The sequence below is a fragment of the Giraffa tippelskirchi genome, chromosome 6 (genome assembly GCF_054371585.1).
Source record: "Giraffa tippelskirchi isolate mGirTip1 chromosome 6, T2T-mGirTip1v1.2.pri, whole genome shotgun sequence".
Taxonomy (NCBI): domain Eukaryota; kingdom Metazoa; phylum Chordata; class Mammalia; order Artiodactyla; family Giraffidae; genus Giraffa; species Giraffa tippelskirchi.
The window spans coordinates 102,903,129-102,922,704 of record NC_137280.1 but is presented as its reverse complement, the minus strand read 5'-3'; the positions used below and the strand labels follow the sequence as shown (position 1 = coordinate 102,922,704).

General features: G+C 41.3%; 2 protein-coding genes across 2 annotated transcripts in view; one reads left to right on the top strand and one right to left on the bottom strand.

Annotated features, from left to right (window-relative positions):
* MEGF10 (multiple EGF like domains 10) overlaps window positions 1-19,576 on the top strand; it is a 536,959-nt gene that overhangs the window by 111,891 nt on the left and 405,492 nt on the right. Inside the window, exon 8 of the mRNA XM_081504085.1 lies at window positions 16,709-16,826. The gene's annotated coding sequence lies outside the window, so the exon portion shown is untranslated. The remainder of the gene's footprint in view (window positions 1-16,708; window positions 16,827-19,576) is intronic.
* Window positions 1-19,576, bottom strand: part of MARCHF3 (membrane associated ring-CH-type finger 3) — a 149,260-nt gene that overhangs the window by 113,654 nt on the left and 16,030 nt on the right. The gene's annotated exons all lie outside the window — the stretch shown is intronic.

The window sequence follows — 19,576 nt, the reverse complement described above, 5'->3', positions numbered from 1 at the left end:
AACCCTGACTGATATGGAGAAAGAATATAAGAGTCTAGAACATGTAGGAGAAAACTTTGGTTAAGTGGGAGGGTGGGAGTGAGCAGTTTGACAATGTACCAGTAAAAAGCCCAGGCTCACTGGGCAGCTGCAACAGAGACTGGGATTTTGAAGGGGATGAAAAACAGAAAAGTTCACTGAATCTACCTAACATACATTTGCTCCTTGCAAGAAAAGCTATGACAAACCTAGACAGTGTGTTAAAAAGCAGAGACGACACTTTACCGACAAAGGTATGTCTAGTCAAAGCTATGGTTTTTCCAGTAGTCATGTATGGATGTGAGAGTTAGACTATAAAGAAGGCTGAGTGCTGAAGAACTGATGCTTCTGAATTGTGGTACTGGAGAAGCCTCTTGAGGGTCCCTTGGACTGGAGGAGATCAAACCAGTCAACTCTAAAGGAAATCAACCCTGAATATTCATTGGAAGGACTGATGCTGACGCTGAAGCTCCAATACTTTAGCCACCTGACACAAAGAGCCAACTCATCGGAAAAGACCCTGATGCTGGGAAAGACCCTGATGCTGAGGGCAGGAGGAGAAGGGGGCAATAGAGGATAAGATGGTTGGATGGCATCATTGACTTAAATGGACATGAGTTTCAGCAAGCTCCGGGAGATAGCGAAGGGCAGGGAAGCCTGGTGTGCTGCAGTCCATGGGGTCTCAGAGTCCGACACAACTTAGCAACTAAACAACAACGATGTACCTGTGGCCTGCAGGTACCCCTCACTGTCCTCCCCATCCTGGGCCTTAGGTCCATGTGCTGTGCTAGAAACTCAAAAACTAACTTGTGCCCAAACTATCAGAGGACTCTTTATCTATAGAGAAAACTTAGAGCTGCCTGGAAACTGTACTATATGTAAGACATTAACATTAGGGGAAGCTGAGTGAGGAATATACAGAAACTCTATTTTTGTAACTTTTCTCTAGGTCTAAAATTAGTTCAAAATAAAACCCTAAAAATATGGTCTGGAAAGGCGTAGGAGGGCTAGCATGTGTTCCAACACTCTAGAATAAAGTCCTCGCTCAGACATTTGGCAGAGAAGGCAATGGTGACCCACTCTGGTACTCTTGCCTGGAAAATCCCATGGACAGGGGAGCCTGGTAGGCTGCAGTCCATGGGGTCGCTAAGAGTCGGACACAACTGAGCAGCTTCCCTTTCACTTTTCACTTTCATGCATTGGAGAAGGAAGTGGCAACCCACTCCAGTGTTCTTGCCTGGAGAATCCCAGGGATGGAGGAGCCTGGTGGGGTGGCACAGAGTCGGACACGACTGAAGCGACTTAGCAGCAGCAGCAGCAGCAGACATTTGGAGTACCACCTCCAAACTCCTGTCTAAAATCTAGCTCCTTCTCAGTGTTGGGGGTTGGGGGGTGGCACATGGCTTTTCATATAAGCATTTCTGTGATATTCTATTTTTTAACTTACACATGTATCATTTTCATAAAAACTTAAAAGGAGTTTCTTCAAAAATATTCTTTCAGACTTGAATGAGATGTTTTTTATGTAGGTGACACTCAGTGACATCGCTAACACACTTCAGTGTAGAAGAAAAAAGCCTATAATAATAGGACCAAAGGGAAACAATTTCAAATGCAGATTGAGAAGTTCAAACAGGAAGATGATTAGGAAATTTCTGAACTGTCCTCTTTGTCAAAAAGCAAAGGAAGTTTTAAAAAAGCACTTTAGTAGCCCCTCTCTCTCCCCCAGATGCTGTGGATTTTGTCAGTGTTTGAGCGCTGGTCCACCATAAATCTAAGCAGAAAAATAGACCAAATGCTTCTATAAGCTGGTCTACTGACACCATCTCTTGGCTGAGGAATGAGATTTGTGGAGTATTCAGCACTACTGTGACCTAGCAAACCATAAATTATAATACACATCGCAGAGAGAAATGTTTTACTGATAGAACCAGTATGAATACATTAATTATAATACTTAAAGCACATCAATGATAATTATGAACAGCTTCCTATGATATTATGCTCTCATCCTCAGGGTCTCCTGCACTGATAGCAACTTCCCTTATTAAGAATAAAATTTAGCAGCATCAGGCTGCTTCTCTGAGTTTTTTTCTCCCTTACATTCATTAGCACTGTGTTCTTTCCCTTGGCAAATGTATTTATTGGCCTGATAAGATGCCTAGCTTTGTGAACTCACCATATGCCTAGCAAGCAAGAGTCCCCAAAGATGTTTCCATTTACTCTCTGCCTTTTGGAATTGATGCACAGGGCCTGCCAACTGGGTCTTTCTTGGGCCACGTGCAGTACACAAAGTTGGACCATTCACTGGGGCTGCCAACACCGGCAGCCCTGGGGAAACAATTTCCCGGACAATAATAGGGAAAGCCATCCTGTGGGTTTAGTTAATGCCAACTGAAAAGTTACAAAACTGCTGGGTGCTCCAGGGTTTGTGGCACAATCAAAACCTGTGATTGTCTTCCTGCACTGCTCCAGCTTCTCTCTCGAATTCTGATAGCTCAACTCCAAAGAGCTCACCTGCAGTCACATCTATAGCTGGAAAGAAAACAAGCCGCTTCCTCTCAATACCTCAGGTATCGTGTCCATTGGTCCTTAACATTCTGATCAAACTGGCATCACTAAGAAGACTGTCACATCAGCTCCAAAAACAGACCTGCCAATTGATGCTGAAAAACCTTCCACAGCCCCTCCGAGCACACAGACTCAAGGAGGGAAGGGGAGCTGGAAGCTGTGACCCCCAAGAGGCAAGCACTGAATGGACAGTCCCTTGAAGCAAAATCAGACAGAAAAATCATTTTTCCATTTGCTTTTCCATCTCCTCTCTGTTTTATTCAAGGAGATGCTGTGAGGTAAAATACAAAACCCCCACTGTGCCCTTGGTTGGAAGTTTGCCTTTAGTCAGGATCATCGCATTCATTCCTACTCAAACACTGCAAGTAACTGGTCCCCAGAGGACACGGGCTGGATTTCCAGGTCAAGTGCTTGATACAATTACTACACAACTTTGAAGGTTACAAAAGGGCATTAGAGGTCCCCACGTCACTGAATTTTTTTTCCTTCCTGTTTTTGATGCCCAGCTGACTCTAAAGCAAACCAGTGTGACCCACAACAAGCTGTAGGAGGATGAGGCCTCCAACCTGAAGAGCCTTTGAACTGATCTTCCTGTTGAGCGCAGCAGTGCTGATGGCAGCAGAAGCCAGAGCGCCCACAGATACAGCTCTCAGGAGTCAGGGCTGAGGTTCCAAGGCCAGTGGGAGAGGCCAGATCCACAATCCCCCTGTACGAACCACATAAAATCTAGATGATAAGTAGCCTTTCAAGGAGAGTATGCCCAGTGGTCAGAATCTGAAAGCACTTAGGTGAAGTGCTACGTCAGTTATCAGGCAATTGAGAATTTGAATAAAACTTGGAAAATCATCCTTAGAAGACGTGCCATCTTCAGATTCCTGGTACTTGAGGTTATCCAATATCATCACACCGGGACGCTGGGGACTGCCCAGAGGGGCGTGGGAAATGACTTTGTGGCCCAGTAGATTTTCTGAGCTTATCTGCAAAGCTGCTGTAATATTCCCTGAATATCAGGTCTGTGGCTTGCCAAGCAAGCACTCACTCACTTTAATCATTTTCAGGCAGAAAAAAAAAAAAAATTCTGTATATAAATAAAAAGCTTAACCCACTGAGATAGGGTCTACATCCCTCTTCCACTTCTCTCCCTTCCTCTCGACTCAACCACAGCTGAAGCACAACAACCTCACGGACACCTTTAAGCGACTTTCAATCCACTTGAAATATATAATCCTACTGAAGTGATCTAAGATGGTATAGATGTAACCTTAATTCTAGACCTTTCTCGGAATGCAAAATAGAACAGCCACTTTGAAAATGATTCAGCAGTTTCTTATAAAAGTTAAACACACACTTGTCATACAACCCAGCAATCCCACACCTAGGTAGGAGAAATGAAGACTTGTGTTCACACCAAAATAAGATGGTATGTGAATGTTTATAGTGACTTTACTCACAACGACTCAATTCTGGAAGCAACCCCAATGTCCCTCAACTGGTGAAGAGATAAACTGCAGTATACCCATACAACAGAGCAACAGAAAGGAGTAACTGCTGATCTACACAACAGCGTGAATGGATCTTGATATATTTCGCTGCATGGGAGAAATCGGACTCAAAAGGCTACATACCACCTGATTCCATGTATGTAACATCCTGGAAAAAGTCAAACTATAGGGTCAGGAAACAGGTCACCAGTGGCCAGGGGCTGGGAGTAAAAGAAAGAGTTGACTATAAAAGGGCATGAGAAATAAAATCTCAACTACCAAAAGTAGTCACACACACACAAAAAAGACTTGAGAGAATCTGGGGAGATGATAGTACCATTCCATATCTTGATTATGGTGTTAGTTATATGACTATATGTATTTTTTAAACATGCATAGTTCTATACACTAAAAAGTGAATTTTACTGTATGAAAATTATGCCTCAAAAAATGCAACTTGAATATAAAATCTCAGCAGAAAATGTTCAATGATTAAGAAAGGCAGCCTTCAAAACTGCTGATGAACTTCCTGCCTAGATCAGGATCTGGAGGCCTTCTCCCAAACTGGATCTAGGGGTGCTCAGAAACCAGGCACTCAGTCACTCTTGGACACATAAATAAAGCACTAATACATAAATCAATAAAGTCAACGTATCAGCATGTCCCCATGTCTAGGGTTACTCATTTAGATGTTTCCAAGCCTGTACTTCATGAGAAAGCTTCTGACATTCAGACATGAAGGTGCTTTTGACTGTGCAAGGTGCTGCCTATGTTCCTACCTTGCTTTGCCTAATGTTCTAACTGCCTGGATGTCACTGCTTTTATAACCATTAGAGTTAAAAGTTATTTCAGACTGAGAATTCGAGCCTGCCCTGTGTCTGTTTTCTATGATAAAGAAAATTAACCTTATTATTCCAACCAGACATAACACAAAGAAAATAGACTTCCCTAATTTAGTGATACAGATTCCTTGCACAGAATTTTTTTGGCCAAAAAATATTTATGTCCATGATATTCAAAGGATTTTGTTTGGTTTTCTTCTGGATGCCCTGACCATAATACACTGTCTCCAAAACTAGGCTTGATTTCTTCTCTTTTTCCTAGTAAGAACATCTGTTAGGAATCTACTATATGGAAATAAATGCTGAAGGCAGACAGAATGAGAAAATCATCAAAGGCCCAGGCTCTTGGATGGCCAACATCAGCTATTCAAAACTTCCCATGGAAGGGAGAGTGTGAGGTGCTATAAGCACAGGCTAAAATATAGTGCTAAAGCAGCAAGGGTGAGGTGAAACACTCTGGGAAAGTGGAATTTAAGCTGGGCCCCTGAAGGATGGAGAAGATTGAGACTGCAGACGGTCCAGGCTGAGGAACTACTTAGCATAAAGGGTCCTGTAAATGCACGTTTGTTCAAATCAGTTATCATCAGCTAGCGTCCTAGAGCCTGAAAACCATGACTATTTAAAATTCTTCTGGAATTTCCATGTCTTGAGGCCTTGGGGTTCTCCATTTCTCCATGAATCCCAATGCACACACAACAACTTCAGGTACTTAAGTTACTGCCTTTTCTATAAGGCATTTAAGTGGATTGATTGTGGCTGAGTAGCTAGTTATGAAGAGGTGAGTGAAAAATTTAAAATGAACAGAAAAGGGAGAAGAGGGCACCCTGGTGGCAGGCTTCAAGAGGGGGTGGAGCACTTGTCCCTCTCCAGTGGGGTATGGATCCAGGATCTTCAATCTCCTTGGGGAGTGGTGTTAGCAAGAAACACCAGTAATGAATGAATGCAGGGAAAACTTCATTGCAGCACTGTCACTACTGATAAGATGAAAATCATCTAAATGCTCATCAACAGGGAACTGCTTAAACCAATAACTGATCATTTACACAATAGGATATTATAGTCAGTAAGAAAAAATAGTGTGAGGAGACAGGAAGACCTCTAGGATAAATTACTCATGTTATTTAAAAGTCAGGGTGCAGAAGAGTATGTATAATGGACTCCCTGCTATATCTGCATTTGCACACAAACTTCTAGGATACATAAAAACTGTTAGCATTGGTTATATTTGGAGAGTGAAAAATGAGGGTAGGAGAAATAGAAATGTTTACTTTTCAATTTATACCCTTCTGTTGTTGTTGTCCAGTTGGTCAGTCGTATCCGACTCTGTGACCCCATGGACTGCAGCACGCCAGGCTTCCCTGTCCTTCATTATCTCCCAGAGCCTGCTCAAACTCATGTCCATTGAGTTGATGATGCCATCCAACCATCTCATCCTCTGTCTCCCCCTTCTCCTCCTGCACTCAATCTTTCCCAGCATCAGGGTCTTTTCCAATGAGTCGGCACTTCACATCAGGTAGCCAAAGTATTGGAGCTTCAGCATCAGTCCTTCCAATGAACATTCAGGGTTGATTTCCTTTGGGATTGACTGGTTTGATCTCCATGCTATCCAAGGGATTCTCAAGAGTCTTCTCCAGCACCACAATTCAAAAGCATCATTTCTTTGGTGCTCAGCCTTCTTTATGGTCCAACTCTCATATCTGTGCATGACTACTGGAAAAATCATAGCTTTGACTATATGGACCTTTGTCAGAAAAGTGATTTTTCTGCTTTTTAATGCACTGTCTAGGTTTGTCATAGCTTTTCTTCCAAGGAGCGAGCTTCTTTTAATTTTGTGGCTGTAGTCACCATCCACAGTGATTTTGGAGCCCAAGAAAATAAAGTCTGTCACTGTTTCCATTTTTCCCCCATTTATTTGCCATGAAGTGATGGGACCAGATGCCATGATCTTAGTTTTTTGAGTACTGAGTTTTAAGCCAGCTTTTTCACTCTCCTCTTTCATCTTCATCAAGAGGCTCTTTAGTGCCTATTTGCTTTCTGCCATAAGGGTGGTGTCATCTGCATATCTGAAGTTATTGATATTTCTCCTGGCATTCTTGATTCCAGCTTGTGGTTCATCCAGCCCAACATTTTCCATGATGTACTCTGCATATGAGTTAAATAAGCAGAGTGACAATATACAGCCTTGTCATACTCCTTTCCAAATTTTGAACCAGTCTATTACCCTTCTGTAACTGAGTTTATTGAGTTTATTTTTAATTACTTATGCAGATGATGATAATTTTGATCACATAAAGTATTAATACTTATAATGGTTCCTGGGCTGACTTGCAATATAAAGTGAAGACCACTGACTACTATTGTTAGAGGGCCAATTCAGAGACTAGAGGTTCATTTCAATAATTATTAAACAGTTTAATAAGTGGTTACTGGATATGTCATTGTTTTAGTTCTTGAGCAGCTAATAGTAGAGTGCAGCAGTAAGTTAAGAAAGAGAGAAACACAACAGACATAATGCGAATGTGTGGGAAAGCCAGGCAGAGGAGACTTCCTGGTGGAGGCATGGCTTAGGGTTTGAATTGGTGAAGCAGAAGAAGCAAGGAAAGAGCAGCAATGAGAAAACAATAATATGGCAAGCCCTTCACTTGACATAGAGACATTTGCCCTTCTTATTTCTGTTTTGGATCTGATCAGTATTAGAAGCAAGAAAAAATTCCAAGACCTGAAAATTTCAGCCCCTCTCAGTCACAAGAGCTAATATTTTTCCATCAAAGGCTTTAAAAACTGAAGCTATGTGGACCAAGACCCAAGCACTAGAATTAGTAATGAGAAAATACTACTAAAGAATTCCCTCCCCTGCCTCACAAACATGCTGGAGTGTGTACATGGGCACTTTAAAACAAATTCTCATCTCCCTTTCTTTGTCAGTGGTTAAAAAGCGTTGGTACATATATGAATAATATTCAACCAGAGCAGCCAGCCTCTCACAGGATTGTTCTTTACCAGTGTATATGCTTGGTGCTCTATCTCAAGAACCTTCTTGAGAAACTCTTCTCTTTGCAAGTGTGGGGACAGGAGTAGGAAGAGGAAGCCCTCTGCCCTGATCAACAGGCTCACTCTTTCTCACCATCCCTGGTACTCCAAAGTGGGAGGGTCAGGGGACTCCGGGCAGCCTTTCCTGTGAGTCCAGATTCTCTTTATAACAGAAACTATAGAAGAACCCATTCAGTTTATTCTTCTAAATGCCAGCTTAGCCAAGATGACTGGATACCTTATTTTTTGGTAAGATGATCATTTTTTGCAGAACTCTGTCTCTCCGAAGAACATTTGTGAGATGAGTGATCATTCTCTGTGTCCATTTACATCTGACCGGCCTAGGCGTTACTGCTACCATTGTCAGGGAATTAACCATTTGTACCCTGGTATCAATATAGCAAAGAAACAGTGCCAGTGACCTTAGAAAATAAATAATTGGCTGATTATTTATCACTACAAAGAAAATACTGAAGAACTTTTATTACAGAAACCCATTGGAGGCTGCTGGCAATCTAAGAACAAATGAGGAACTACTAAGAGAAAAAAAAAAAATGTTAGCCTATTCCTAAAAATTCTCCTGGCTGGCATTATAAAACAATCTCTTGAATGGCAGGAAATAATAATATATCTTACAACATGGGAAATCTTAGGTGTTGGTGGGTTATTCTTTTATTTTGTGTAGGTCCCAAAAGAAGTTAGAAAACGTCATGTGCAAGGGAAGGAGGGTGCATGGAAGTGCAAAAGTATTAATCGTAGCTTCCAAGTGGCCCATGTGGCAGCCAGTGAGCTTGGTAACCAGGGCTCAGCCAGGTCTGGCGACACCTGCGGATCAGAAAGCAGAAAGTACTGACTTACAGTGGAGCAGAATTCGGCTCGCATAGCTAAGAATAAAGCACAAAGTTCCTGTTCTGTTTTCAAGCCACTCCTTGGCCTTCCTCAACCTGGATAAGGTACTTCAGCTTGGGTCACGGACAAAACCAGAGCAGCCACACTAGAAGGGCACTTGGCCTCATACAAACATGCTTGTTCCTCCACTTGGCTCTCTGCGAACCCAGTGCAAACATTCAGCATCCCATGGTCGAGACCACACCTGGAAGCCATCAGGTGGAAACGGCTCCACCAAAACATATTTTCTCACAGTGGGGAGAACAAGTGGGAAGATGAGGAGCAGAAAAGTGAAGAACAGGGTGGAGAAAAGGCAACCTCATGACTACTTTAAGATCTATGCCAGGAGGACAACAAATGGGTATCGCCCTGGCTATCAAGCTGAGAAAAGCCATTTTTTTTTAAAAACAACAGTCTCACTTGTTCCCCTGCACCATTTCCTCTGTACCAATCCCCAAACCATGACAAAACAAGCTGAAATATAAAGATTCGTGGTTAGAAGAACAAGCTCCAAAATATTTGTGGATGTTACCTAAAGAGGCCCCAAAGTGAGGAACTGAAGTGAAAAAACTAAGAACTGGAGGAAACATTACCACATGCCACCAGACATTGGGAGGAACTGAAAACTGGAGGGGCCCCCAGAAAGTCCTCTCTCAGGGACCCTCTTCAAGGAGAGCTAGCATATTGAATTTGCCGTATCATTGCTTTCCAGGTCTGTCTCTCAAATAATCCCTAAGTCAGCAAACCAACAGGAATTTTTATATTGATCCTATAATACTGGCAGGTCTGTGAGCTGTAGGCCTCAGTTGGGGCAAACAGATAAAATATTGCCAATGGGGATAAGAAATTTCTATCTAACGTACAAGATGCAGAAAATGGGTTCATTTCCTTCCTTTGTTCCAGACAGCAGACTTTTTTTTCCCCTTATACAATGCCCATCTTAATGGCAATTATGCCCAGACCAGTTTTCAGTGAGCCCATTAGAAGCAGCCAGCCCAGCACAATCTCGTGGACAGCCTGCACCTTGGGGACAGGCAGGCTATTTACAGGGCAAAGTCCTGAATGACTTGACCTACATGCTGGGCCTCCCAGCTCCAAACTCAAATCCTTGTTCTTGCAGGCCCTCACTATTCTATTCCGGGCCTAAATTTACCCCATTACAGCATCTGTCCAGCCAGTCCTTTTGCAGTAATGACTCCCTGCTGATTCAGCCCCTCGTCCTCTGGTCCCTGGCTGCTTGGGGGGGTCATGACTTCCCCTCAAAGAGATGTATTTTCAAGACATGCAATTTGTTTAGATGGTCAAGTTCTCTGTAAATCGAATATACAACCTAATTTATTTATTTCAACAGACCTCCAACACTTATGATTGTAAGACTGTTAAGTAAGATCTGTACTTTTTTTTTTGGCCACCTCACGTGGCATACAGGATCTTAGTTCCCTGGTAAGGGACTAAACCCATGCCCCCTGCAGTGGAAGTCGAAGTCCCTATGATTGTTAAGACTCCTAGTGCTGAAGACACAACAAATAAGGCCCTGCTCTCACCCTCAAAGAACTTACCCATCACTAATGCCCCACACTGCATAGAAATCAGCCCACTCCATGGTAGCCATATTATGCAACCAAAGCAAACTAATAACAATGCCTCCGAGTCATTCTCAACTTTATAGATTTCAAGAGGCTAATACATATATTTCAATATTAATGATCTTAAGTCAAATTCTCACTAGTGAATTGAAAGAGATCCTTAACATCATTTAACCAACTTTACTTGTGCTATCTCTATTCCCCTCCTCTTCAGCACACCTCCCTTATTAACCTCCTTCTCCCCAAAACTTAGGAGGCATCATGCTTCCTCATTCCATTCCTCATGCCACATATTCAATTCACTTTCAACTCCTGTTTGTTCTGCCACCTTGAATTTACACACTTCTCTCCAGCCTCACTACTGTCACCTAATTCAAGCCATTGATATATCTACCTGCATTACTGCATTACTCCTAATTGGTTGCCTTGCTTCCACTTTTGTCCAGGTACAGTCTATTTGCCATGCAACAACCAGTGATCAGGGGGCTTATAACATGCAAGGAAATGGTGGTGCATTTGGTCCCAGCAACTTTTATTAGTCTGGAATGCTGGGCAGTGATATAACATGAAGGAAAATGAGGAATAATTAGGAGTTGGCAATGCCAGTGACTTCAAAGCATCACTGTTCTTTGACAGAGGCAAGAATGAATTACTCCATATAAGGTTCTAGGAAGACAGCTGTAATCATTTGGAGGCATGCCACCAGAGACATGACAGAATGGACACCACACATAGTGACATATTCCAGAGGGTATGGCATGAGAAACGGAGGAAGACAAAGGATGAATTGAGTTGACTTAGTGAAGAGTGACATGGTGCAAAAGGATTTCAAGAATGAATCTGGGAAACCAACAATACCCAGCCACAAGAAAGATATTAACCCTGTCATGAGTGATGAAACCAGTGAAGAATTCCATCCACACAGCAAGGCCCTGAAGGGTAAAGAGCTCACATTATCTCAGCCCTGATAACTGTTTGTCTGGTGATTATCAGAAAGACGGAGGAATAGAGATGAGAGTTATATTTAAGATGTTTATTAGTTTTCAAGTTCCATTCCTACTGCTTGCTTGAAGTCTGGCCTGTACACAACTGGCATAGTTTTTTGACTGTGGAAGATGAACTGCCTGTCACTATTCTTGGTGCCTCTTTCATTGAAAATACACTGACGTTGTATTTGGATGAACAGAGGAACTTAGAAAAGATCTGAAGGGAAGAGATGGACACAGAGATGATGGAAAGCAATTTTACCAGCCCCAAACTGAAGTAAACTGTTACCACGCATAGTCAGAGTTGGTCTTTCAGTCACGCAGTCATGTCTGACTCTTTGCCACCCCATGGACTTCAGCACACCAGGCTTCCCTGCTCTTCACAATCTCCCGGAGTTTGCTCAAACTCACGTCCACTGAGTCAATGATGCCGTCCAACCATCTCATCCTCTGTCGTCCCCTTCTGCTCCTGTCTTCAATCTTTCCCAGCATTAGAGTTGGTTTGCTTGTCTGTTTTTGGTACTGTTTTAAAAATGGTTAGTTATTTTAGCATTCCAGTGCTGTACTAGCACTAAAACCACCACATCAGAGTGAAAACAGTCAACAGCCCATTTCCCAGAGCCTGGACAGCCATGCCCTCAAGTGAAATAACATCACTGCAGAGGGGTAGAAGGTGGTCAGGATCATTAGTACGCCTTTGGCATTTTTAACACACAGAATCCAAGCCCTTCTTAAATGACGCTTCAAGGTGGGTGAGCCTGCTACAAGCCAGTTCTTTTCACAAATCAGATGTCGCTGGGGGTTTAAGAAGGAATTCATTTCTACTGAACCAACGCTTAGCTATACTACAGTGGAGGATGCTGGCAAGAAACTGCCTGGAGGGAGCGATCAATAACTAGAGTTGAGAGAAGAAGGCAGAGCACAGACCACAAGTCCCACCGGACTGAGCAGCTTGAGGACAAAGATTCTGCCTTGTCTCTTGAGCCTCAAATCTCGAAGCTGTGACCAGCACTCACTTAATGTTTATTGAATTGAACTGACAGTTGTGTGTGGGGGGGAAGTCACCCAAGGGTGGAAGCCTGGTGAATAGGGTGGGAAGGAAATTAGAAAAATAAGGGCTTCAGGAGTATTTGAGGACTAAATGACTCTGGTAAGAAATGAGTGGAAAGAAAAAAAAAATTACAACAATTCACCAAAAATGAATGGAGAACCAAATGTCAAAAGAAGATCCCACAAAACATTCCATTCATACACAGGTATGCACACACACACGTACATACACATGTGCACACAAGCATGTACATCAATGGGGAATAGAGCTTGCTAGAAGAACTGAAGGGCAGGAGGAGTCTGGGAGGCACCCTCTTTGTTTTTAGCCCCTGCTCCCAGGAAGGCAGGTGGCAGGTTGCGGCTGAGGGAGGCTGGGTGCAGCCCATGGAGCAAAGTCCAACCGGAGGCAGCACTCAGGTTGCGAGCCCCAGATGCCAGACTCCACAGGTCTTTCCTTTGTTCCATAGGAACAAAGGGGAGGAGCCCTCTTCACTAATTCTGAAGGAGATCCCTTCTAGTTCTATTTCCTAATATAAACCAAAATTTACCTGACAGTTCACCTTGTTTTTATCACCCATATAGAGCAATGAACGAACTGCTCCCTATAAATAGGTTTGCAACACCAGGTTGTGCCTTTTGCAAACATTAAAGTGGAAATGGCTCTGACAGCGATCAATAACGCTTGCCGATTTCCCTGCGCTGCTCTGTTTATTTTTAGTCCCTACACAGAGCACAACATTTGTAGGAAAAAACTCTATATCACTTTCAAGAATATTACTAACTAATGACCTAGGCAGAAAAAAAAAATTTACACTTACTTTATTCCTATCATTCCCTTTTTTACAGACTCAGCAGGAATTTGTTCTACTACCTTATTACATAGATTCAGGCCTTTGGGGAAGGAGATCATGAAGCTTATAAAATTCCATCCCTTATTTATTACTCCCTGTTTTCTTCCATTTGCCAGTTTATTTAAGAGTTCATTTCTCTATTGCACAAAGGCATGCAGTTTAGTAGTGCACACAAGCTCAAAAAGAGAGCTTTTGGTTGCTTAGAAATAGGAAAGAGCATGACCCCGCTGCCTCACCTCTCTACTTGTACATTGTCATTTAGTGCAGGAAGCTGCAAAATCCCAATGAGTAGCATCACTGGGTTGAGCAATATAAAAGATGCGTTAGAAAAAGCCCTGGAAGCTGGAGCAAGTAATTGGAACCTGATTTTCTACAAGGGTTGTCTTGCCCATCTCTGCATTTCCTATGGAGTGCAACACAATGCCCTCACACAGTTAGTGTTATTTAAGGCCAGTCAAATAAACAAGTTTCTCCTAGACATCAACTGTATCATGATTATTTGTTGCACGTTGGATTTGCCAGGGAGCTTGTGAATTTCTTGGGAGCCCAACTAGAGTTCCATCCCCATGTCTGCATCCTCAGCAACCAGACCAAAGGCTAGAATGACATATGCTCAGAAAGTCTTGATTGAAAGATCAGATTATGTCACTGGGTGACTATGGGTAGGCCGCATGACTCCTTAGGTCATTCAGGTCCTCATCCTGGGGATCGAATGGAGTCCATGACAGTAACCATCAGTGGGCATGTGACTGCCCTAAAGTTCTGGGCAAAATTTTATTTGGCAGAATATGTGTATAATATTTGTGAGAAGAGGGTGCATATCTTTTATTGTTTCAAAGACTCTGTAACTGTTATTGCCCCCAAAAGTTTAAAAAATCTTTAGCCTAGCAATAGTTTCCAAAATTACTGAATCATGAATTCCAACACTAAAAGCCTTTGAACATGCACACCCTGCTCATGTATTAGGTATGAGCACATGTATTATATTAGGTACATTATAAACAAACATCAAAATGACAAATGTACAAGGTAAATATGAAATAAAGAATATTTTCTTTATTTTTAAGAGTAAAAACTTTTCTTTTTTTTTTTTTTTTTTGGTGGGTACACACGTAGCTGATTCACTTTACCATACACCTGAAACTAACACAACACTCTAAATCAACTATACTCCAATGAAAATTTTAAAAAGGAGAAGAGACTTGGTTCTAGCTTTGTGACCCTCAACATGACACCCTGGGCTTCAGTTTCCTCATCGGTTCACTGCAGGCATGTGGCTGCTGCTGCTGCTGCTAAGTCGCTTCAGTCGTGTCCGACTCTGTGTGACCCCATAGACGGCAGCCCACCAGGCTCCTCCGTCCCTGGGATTCTCCAGGCAAGAACACTGGAGTGGGTTGCCATTTCCTTCTCCAAAACTTTTCATCTTACTAAACAATCATCATTTTGTCAAGGGCAGTATGACTGAATATACTTTGTGTCTAAAAATCTAGATTTTATTATCTGTGATATGTTACTTTGAAGGTCTAGTTTTAACTTCAATTTATTTTACAAAGATGGGTTTTAATGCTGTCATAATTTTAAGCAATAAAATCACGTAACAACATAAACACTTCCAAACACTGTTTTCACAAGGTTCTCTCTATAAAAGTTTCTTTCAAATTCAGTTATTTTCTTACTTAGTCTTAAAATGATACCTTTATTTTGAAAGAACAAATTAACTTTTTTAATGACCTGTAGGTAGTATACTATCCAAGTTGCCTATTATCACAGAAGTGGTTACAAAATACAAAGCCATTTCCTTTTTATAAAAGAAAAATGAATATAACTTATCTGTAAGTTTGACAACTAAGCATTTTCCCACAAGATAACCAGCAAACCTCTGTGAGGTACAGAACTTGCATGGTCTCTTCTTAACCTTGTACAAAATATTGCACGGCTTCCACTATACTGTATATTAAAGGCTTTTTATTTTTATAAAGTTAACTACAAAGTAGCATCCTGCAGCATTCTGTGTTCCTCTGGCTTCAACAACTTGGCTGCTTGCTTATGAATGATGCAGTGAATGAATTTATCTCTTGTAACCTTACCCTGCAATCCTTCTCTAAGCAACAGCTGCTGCTTAAGAGAAAATGCTACTCAGTTTTTTTCATAAAACATTTTCATTAAGATTATGAATAAATCTCACCTAGTGGTGGCTCACCAAATAGAAGCACTTAGTATATGTCATCAGTTAAAGAGAAATGAACAAATACAACAGGTTAGATCTAACATCTTACCAATGTAGAACAAGTTTTTTGCTACCCCTAACTTGTTTTAATACAGTATTTGCTTCTTCAGCAATATCTTCACTAACACTCTCAGCAGTATTTTCTGACAAGGAAACTCATCTTAGATTGTTTTCAGCATATCTTATCTGGTCTTGTATTAGGAGGAAGAACCAGTGTTTCCTAAAGATATGTTGCTTTTCTACTTTTGGGTACAAGTAAAAGACGTCGAGAGAAGTTCAAACCGCCATTTAGTTGTATGAAATTTCATAAAGATTAGTAGGTGAATTTAAACATTGGTTTAAAAAAGTTGCAAAGGTTATCCTCCATGTTTTTCTAATCATGGTACCTTCATTTATCATCAGGAAATTTCTCAAGGCAAAGTCTACACCTCCTTCTAAAGTGTTCATTCTTAATGATAGTAGCTATAAGTCCATATTTCAATTATTTGTTTTGAAATCTGAGGGCTAGTTTCTGATCAGAATGGATCATACCATTACTGTTTTTAATTTACAATGCAGCTATCAAAGAGCGTGTCCAAGAATGAAGTGTCAGCTCCTCCATCTTCGTATTGTTCCCCTCTGCTTGCTTTCACAATTAGTGATATCTTTAATTCACACTTTGTCTCTGTCAGAATCTTTTTAAGCTACCTGCCTTTTTTTTTTTTTTTTTTTGATGATGGTGGTGGCGGGTTGTTATTGCTGAAAGGTAGTTTAATTGAAGCTAAGAATATTCTGCAAATTAACTGGACACATACCAATACAATGCAACATACTACAGACAAGTGAGGGGACAGACAACACTTGTATGTTGAGGGAAACTTACTCCTCCCTCAGAATATAGTGTCTCCTGACTTGAACAACAGGGGAGGGTGAACATATAAATTCATATATAGTAGTAAAATTTAATTTTTCTTATTTTTGGAATATAAAAAGGTGAATAGGAGTTCTAGTATTTTCTTCCCCATGCTCCACTGGTTTATCATGGACATTTCACTTTCTAAACCCTGATTTAGACAATCTCCAGTACCACTTCCACCTCAAAAATTAAAAATTAATGGATGTTCTGCTAGAAAGATATTCTTATTGTTTGACTGCTCAAACAACTCCTAGATAACCCGCAAACTTATGTTTCTTGGTAGCTCTGGAAAAACCCACCACGCACAAGTCTACTGAGTGAGGAATGAAGACGGGTTACCTGGCTGAGTCATCTTCTGTCACCTGGAAGACAGCCTTCTTGAATTCATCCAGAAGAACCAGGTAAGGTTGGCCAGTCTCTGTCTCCCGATCAGACTACACTCACATACCCCTCGAATGAACTGGCAGTTTTCAGCCTCCACAAACATTAAAACAGGTGATAGTGATGTGTCTCCAAGCAAAATAATTCAGCACACACAAACTTCACTTGCAAGCCTGGACAGCTGCAAGTGGGAGGGACGGGAAGGGGAGTCATGGGTTTTCACGGTTGTTCTGGACAGCTCCAGATTGTGTGGGAAGAAGAAGCAAATAGTCCTCTATTAGGTGGAAGGGAAAAGTCTTCTAAATTTAGACTCTTTTAGCACCTGGATTATTTTTGTTTTCTACATTTGCCCCGCTGAGGGGTAGGAGTTCCGGAACTCTAGTGTGTTCTTTGCAGCCAGCAGTAAGAATCATCCACTGGGCAGTCGGCCAGACAGCCCAGTTCAGAGACCAGAGCCTGTTTCAAGAGTCTGGAAGGACAGACATAAACATCTAGAAGAAGTTATTTGTACAGTACCAAGATCTGGTTACCCTTAGGTAAAATCTCTTAAGGCACTAACTTACAAGAACAGGTAGGTTTTAAAATAAAGATAGGACCAAAAGATGATCTTTGGAACTTTGTCCAGTCAACTTTCCTCCCTGAAAATTAGCTTCTCTTGTATTGTTTGACAACTCCCAAAAAGGAGATTCCAAAGCCTCTAATTCCTTTTGGACGAACCACTCTCACAACCAGAGTCCTTCAGAAAAACTAAGGATAAGTCACACTTACGAAAGTAACCTTGATTGGCTATGTCTGTATTTGAGGACAGGATGGTGTAGAGACTACAGGTGATGTTCAGTCTTTCATTCTTTGCAAAGAAAGTTTTGTTGACAAAAAGACAAGAAAAATAATCCAGTCTAGGTTGTTTTCTGCATTTTAGAGATTCCACCAACATTATCTATCATCAGAAAGCCTAAGATAATGTAAAGGATTATTTGTATCTCAGTTAAAATTATATAAACTCTTTTCAGTAGGCCTTTTAGAAAGTGACAAAATGGCTCTTATAAATGAAGCTTTTATTTGTGCTACTTCCTTGCACATAGGTTTATAAGCATTGGTATTATATGTCCTATATGCAGGGACAGAGGTTATTAAATGTGTGAATCGTGATGGGGTTCCTGTTACATGTTTGCATAATGGATTCCCTCTCTGTATTTTCCCACGGAACTAGGCCCTCCACACCCCACCAATATCAACCACCCCACCTTTCCTCCCTATTTATGCCCTTCTTGTGTTAAAATGCAAAACCTACTTATAACTTTGCTTGAAATTTGTGATCAGACAAATTGTATTTGAGCTCTTGCATATAACACTGGTAAAGGGATGTCGCTGGTGGTCCACTGGCTAAGACTCTGTGCTCCCAATGTAAGGGGCCCAGGTCTGATTCACTGCTTGGGGAATCTAGATCCCACATGTGACAATTAAGAGTTCCCATGCTGCAACTAAGACTCAGCACAGTCAAATAAATAAATAAACATTAAAACAAAACAAAATAAAACACAGCTAAAAGAAACAGCCATAAAAAGCACTCAAAAAGACAACCAGTAGCCTGATGAGTATTGCCATTACAATTGAAAGTTGCCAACAAGAAAATTGTACGTATTTCTCACTACAGAAAGGAAAAATAAGCAAACACACTGGAAAGATTAATAATATCATAAATTATTTAGATTGGAACAAGTCCATAGAAATGATCCATTTTTCTGTTCCTTTCCTAGAAGAGGGATACCAGGTTTACAAAGCATCCTGGGAACTTACTCTATATTTACCTCTTGTCACAGGCAGGCTCAGGGTTCTGACTGAGGTCAAAGTAGAATGGTATAACCTGACCCTCTGGTCATTTACACTGATATCAAAGAAGAATCTCATGTAGCAGTATCTAAAATTAGATAACCAATTTCATAAGGTGGTAAGGAGTTCTAAAAGGCACGTAAGGATTTAAATATTTATTAGTTATTCATACATTTTTGAAACTAGAAAAGAGATTTTTCAAAGCAAAAATCTATTTCAGGCACGCCTAAATATTTTCTAGGATGTTCCCATCAACCTCTGTCAACAGAGGCCTAGAAGATGAGCTAACTTTACCACTCACAATCAGCTTACATCATTTTGGGCAAGAACCCGGCACATACAGTGATGCAACCAGACCCCATGGCCACATCGCTTGTGTTTGCTTCAATCAGAAGCCAACAGACCTCTTCCTGCCAAATGAAAACCACTCCCAGAATTTTCATTCCAGAGGGGAATCTGTGAGAGCTGTGCTTCCAACCCCTTTCCAGCATACTTCCCCTGGATCAGGAATAAAAATGACACTCTGTACTTCAGCCGAGAAGGAATAAAGACTAAAAACACTGTTAAGATACTTTTTTTCATTGAGCCTCCACACCACTCAGGTCACCTCTTGAAAGTTACAACCTGCCTGAAATAATCCTAGTTCAGAGCGTATTAATCTGCATTAATGACCTTTGAAAAGGTGAGTCTAGGAAGACCTTGAGATTCAAGCAGTGAAATGATCTACACAGAATATATGGAACCCATGAGCCAGGGCACTTCTGTGAAGGACTCTGTGCTGGAAGTAAATGAATCCCCAGTGCTCTAAAGACAGATTCAAATTCAGTCATCTCAGCATGCCTCCATCTATTCATCCAAATAAGTGCTGGCACTCTGGGCTTGTGTTTGGTTGCTCAGTCTAGCAGGAGGGGATGGCTTCTCTCATAATCCAAGGCTCCAT